The following is a 5,272-nucleotide window of genomic DNA, read 5'->3' as shown; positions in this document are numbered from 1 at the left end:
GTTGCAAAAATGAAAATTTGAAAATCATTTTTTATCTGTTAGTTTTTATATGGCAAATACAAAACCTATAGAGAATCATACCAGGACGTTCGTCACGTGAATGCACTTAGACGCCATGATTTTCGTAATAACGTTTGCTTTTCAGAAAGATGGCTTCGTACATGAATTAAATGATTCAATATTCCGAAAATTTGAATGATCAAAGCCATAATTCTGATATTGAACATTGGCAGAGCCGTCTGAACTGGGTGAAGTAGTCTGAAACAAATATAAATTCCGAAAGACATTTCAGTAAAATTTAATGAAGAGCAATGGACAGTTGACAATAGGATTCTTAATTTAATCAATAACGACGTGTAAAATGAAGAATCGCTCAATCAAACAGATAGAACAAAGATTTTTTTTCTTTCTTTATTCGCCCCCATATCATGCTCCAGTGTATGTAAAATTAAAACACAATTCTTATTAATGACTAAGGCAGATATTATCATTTAATACACCGCATGACTGCCGATGAAAATACTTTATATATTTCATGTCAGTTGCAGACAAACGCGTTGTTTTAAAACAAGCCCTTAATTATGCACCCTCAATAGAACTAATCTTAATCAGTTTACAATCTCAAATATCCAATGTCAAGTTTAAAATTTACGCTTTCCACCCAGATCCTCAAAAGATACCCCCTTTATTACTTAAATCGAGAAAATTCACAGAAGTGCACACTGAAATTTTCAATCTTAATGGCATTGTATTCGTACTTGACATACATAAAAATTGGTTGCACGAAAACAAGCTTTAAAGATCTATCTCTGTCTTGCAAAACATATTTGTCACTGGTTTACCAACATCTAAGTATTTGTGTGTTTATACTAAGTCTAAATGGGTGGATTTCATCATCCAAATTCACAGCATACAACAACTCAAAATTCCCAGAATTATCTTATTTTTACCGCTCAGTTTCGCAAATCGGGTTTCGGTAGATCTTATCTTCTCTGTCACATAGATTGCATCTGCATCCTTGAATAGTTAAAGGCCGAAATATACGTAAGTTTTGTTCCGCACCTTAATTATAGTCCAGTTTCAATCGAAGTAATCAAGTATATGCATTTCATTATATTTTTTCTACCACTAAATTCACTGACAATCACTTTCTTACAATTATTAGAAATGTACTTTTATGTTATACGGGCTTCGTGTGGTCATAAGTTATTGATCTTACTGCAATTTAAAAAGGCGTAGTGACAGTTCGTAGGCTTCTCACTCCTCCTGATCATCAATCACGGTTGTAAAAACAGCCGCGAAAAGGCAATTTAATTTAGTGGCTTTCGTTATGCGAGAAAGGTTTTTTTTTTCTTCCTTTTCTCAAGATTAGCGGAGGAAGTGAAGAACGTGAATATGATGATATAACAACTTGTTTCTCTCATGGCAACCTAAGACGATTACTTGAAATTTGAAAGCTTTATTAACCTCGGAAAATTTTAATATTTTTTTCTACCGATTACTATAACTGTTTTTCGTGAATATTAATAACACTTATCAAGATAGCATTTTTTTTCTATAGTATTTCCACTAAAATATCAATTATGTCACCCTTGAATACTAGCGTAATTTAGATATGACATGATTAACGGCAACGTATGAAACCCGTGCTCGTGATTAGAATAACAGAGTGATTTAATTTAATTTATATTTGATAAAGCTGAATTAATCCACAAAAATACCACTGATAAAAGTTGCAGAACTTAAGCACCCAGGATCTGACATTTTTACTCAATTTTTTTTTTCTATTTATGTTCAATTTTAGGCCTACTCCTATTTTACTAGCGAAAAAAATGACTGTTTTTAAAGTTTTTTTTTTTTTTTTTTTGGTGATCAGAAAAATTCTACCATCGCTAGCCAACAACTGTGTAAAGGAAAGGGAAAGAAGTTATTTAAAGACTTGAGCTAGAATCTGCCAAAACATGCCGTAAAATATATCAGAGCCGCTGAAGGAGCGCGTTTGGGAATCTGCCACGTAGACACTGAGACTAAAAGACTTCTTATTTTCCACCCCGACCTCTCAAAAAACCGCAACTTCTACCATATCCACGTGCATAGAGATGCATACATACACTCTCACAAAGCTTCTTGTTTTATGCATGAGCGTTGCTTTTTTTGCCATCTTTTCAGCTCTTAAGACATCGCGAGTAAAAATTGCCTACAAGCGTAAAAATAAAAAGCGGTTGCGAGACTTGACCGCCGTCAACCACGTCTTTAATTTATCATTGGCAAAGGCGGATTTATAGCATTGCCTACTGAAAACTATTCAAATTTTGCGGCCTTTTCACATTAATATTTAATGTTCTTAATCATCAATTGCTAAAATCTGCCACCCCACCGCCCTGAGCTATAACCCGCTTAACTGATCATAAACACAACATAATATAACGTAATTTATTTGTCCCCCTCTCCCGTCGATTATTAAAACAAAATTATACACGCTCAGGTGTGCAATCGATTACAAATTTTACAGCATTGAGAAGAAAATACAAAAAATAGAACATAAAAATGATATAACTGTGTGTGTGTGTGTGCGCGCAAAAAAAAAATGAATACACTGTACGTACAATATCCTTTTGGTTTTCACGTGATGTTTGTTTTACCTGCAAAAAATAAAATTTAATAAGTCGAAAGTGTCGGTGGCTCATTCAGAAAAAATTAGCATTCATTTATCCCTTATCGCACTCATTACTTCAAAAAATGATATAAAAAATATTTCTTAATGATATAATACTGTATATTGATGCTATAGGAAACATTCTATGCATTTTCTCTATCTTTTTAACATGAATGATGAAATTGCCGTTCGTCGTATGCATATACAGGGTGATTCAGAAAAGATGGGAAAAACTTTAAGAGGTAGTAGTACATACAAAAACAAACAATTGTCATCAAAGAATCTGCCTGTTGTGGCGTTGTATTTGTATTTGTATTTGAATGTGTGGTCTAACATGAAACTCAAACGCGTAAGCGTCTTTCGAAACGGGCGCTCCGCAAACGTTAAAACGGCATTCCTGTTGAAATTTATCGGGAGAAAAAGAACACCATGCGTACAAATGTAACCTGGGAAAGAAGAAACCGTATGCAAGTCTGCGTCACAGTGAATAAAAGGCACGGATGCCAGCCCTGTGAAGTTATTACATCGTGCAACCGTTCTAACAGTTGTAACGTACGGGATAACGGCGCACTTTAGCAATACTGAAAAGGAGAGACGCATTTTATTTACGGAGCTGCAAACGGAAGTACCACAGAAGCAGCACGAATGTATGGTGAGCGTTTACCCCACAGGCCCAATCCGAAAACATTTGCACGCTTGCATCGGCAGCTGTGCGAAACAGGATCCTTTCTTGTTTCCCGGTCTGATGCAGGTCCGCGCCTTTTACTCGCTGTGACGCAGATTTGCATACGGTTTCTTGTTTCCCCAGGTTACATCTGCATGCATGATGTGTTCTTTTTTCTCCCGATAAATTTCAACAGGAAGGCCGTTTTAACGTTTGCGGAGCGGCCGTTTCGAAACGCGCTGGTGCGTTTCCGTTTCATGTTAGACCATGCATTTTTTGATGACGATTGTTAGTATTGGTGTGTACTATCAACTCTTAAAGTTTTTCCCATCTTTTCTGGGTCACCCTGTATTAAAGGGGTATGGTGCCCATAAATTCTCTCATAAAATTGAAAGAGCTGATAGTTAAAGAAACAAACGATAGTTAAGACCAGGGGTGTGAAACCTCTGGCATGTAGGCCAAATGCGGCCCGCCAAGAGTTCCATCCGGTCGGGAAAAGATGCAATAGAAAAAGTATCAACACACAACGCGATAAATATCAAGGCTGACCGTATTTCTTCATAAAAAATATGGGAGATCGAGATCCATACGCGACATCACCAAAAAATTTTCGAAGGCAAGTAAAATTTCCAATTACAGCCATAACATTGTCAAAGGCAAGTAAAGTTGGCAACTATCGCTAAAATTACTGAAAAATCGCCAACTTCGGGACATAAAAGGCTACTGCAAGTCGTAATGAGTAAAAATGTAATTCACCAAAAAAAGGTATATGTTTGACAAATACAATGTGAGATGAATAAATTTATATGCCCATAATTAATTATGATAGTCATAATTATCATAATATGATATACGTCCTGAAAATAATCTCAATTCGTGATTTCCAAAATTCGAGTAATCCTCATTAAAAATAAGGGGAAAAAACGGGACATTTTATAAAAAAAAGTTGAGACGGTCAAAACTACGGGAATGTCCCGTATAATACAGGTCTTAAGTTCGAAACACACTACACTGACGTGTCGTGATTTTCATCTCGCGTCAGTGTAGTGTATTTCGGCTTATACGGTCATCCTGTATATCAGAGATGGATTTTGATCATTTGAGACCACGGGCGCAGAAGAAAATATTGGGCCTCTTAAATTAGGAAAAACTGTAAATTTTTGGTTTTGCGGGGCCTTCACAAATTGTGGTCCAGTACACGCACATGGTGTGCCAGCCGTTAAAAATCCACCTCTGCTGTATATACAAGTCTCTAACCCGCGAGCTGCAGAAACACCGCTATCTGACCCGCGGACTGAAAAGGTTGACCCAGGTTAAGACCTTTAAAGTTTTACAAATTTTAACAATTTGAACTGTACATATGGATATTATACTAATGAAAAGATGGTTCAAAAAGTGGGAATATATATATATATAAAATAGTTACCCCGAAGTTGTACGATAGGTGACACCAACAATAAACGCGTAAGTCGAGCTGAATACAAATACACTAATTTTAATCAATGTATTTGTATGATAATGAAATTGTAACTATAATTAACGTAATTGTCTCAGTCAATCAATAATATTGAAAAATTTGGACCAATGAAGTTATCATTGAATTTTTGAAATTGCTTCCCAAAAATATGTGCAAACAAACATCATACGTAGTGCAATATTTGATAACAATTTGAGACCTTGGTCCAACCAAATAAGTGAGCTTTTTGTGTTAACCCTTTAAGCCGGGTGTCTAACTCACAGCCCCCGAAGGAACTAACAATTGGCGGCCCGTAATGTCCCAACAATATTCGAAAAATAGTTGGTTTTTTTTAAATTTAAAAATGAACTAATGAATAAATAATTTTGTTTTTGAAAAATATGAAGAATTTATGTATCTCAAAAAACGGTAATGAGAGCCTCTGCAGATATATAAAATCAGCTACATATTCGTGAAACATTCCGAGCCTTTCAGT

This window comes from Pholcus phalangioides, unplaced genomic scaffold (assembly GCF_987345545.1).
Source record: "Pholcus phalangioides strain wild (caught in Gottingen) unplaced genomic scaffold, Ppha-v1.0 ptg000039l_1, whole genome shotgun sequence".
In the NCBI taxonomy this organism is placed as follows: domain Eukaryota; kingdom Metazoa; phylum Arthropoda; class Arachnida; order Araneae; family Pholcidae; genus Pholcus; species Pholcus phalangioides.
This window is presented reverse-complemented; position numbering follows the sequence as displayed.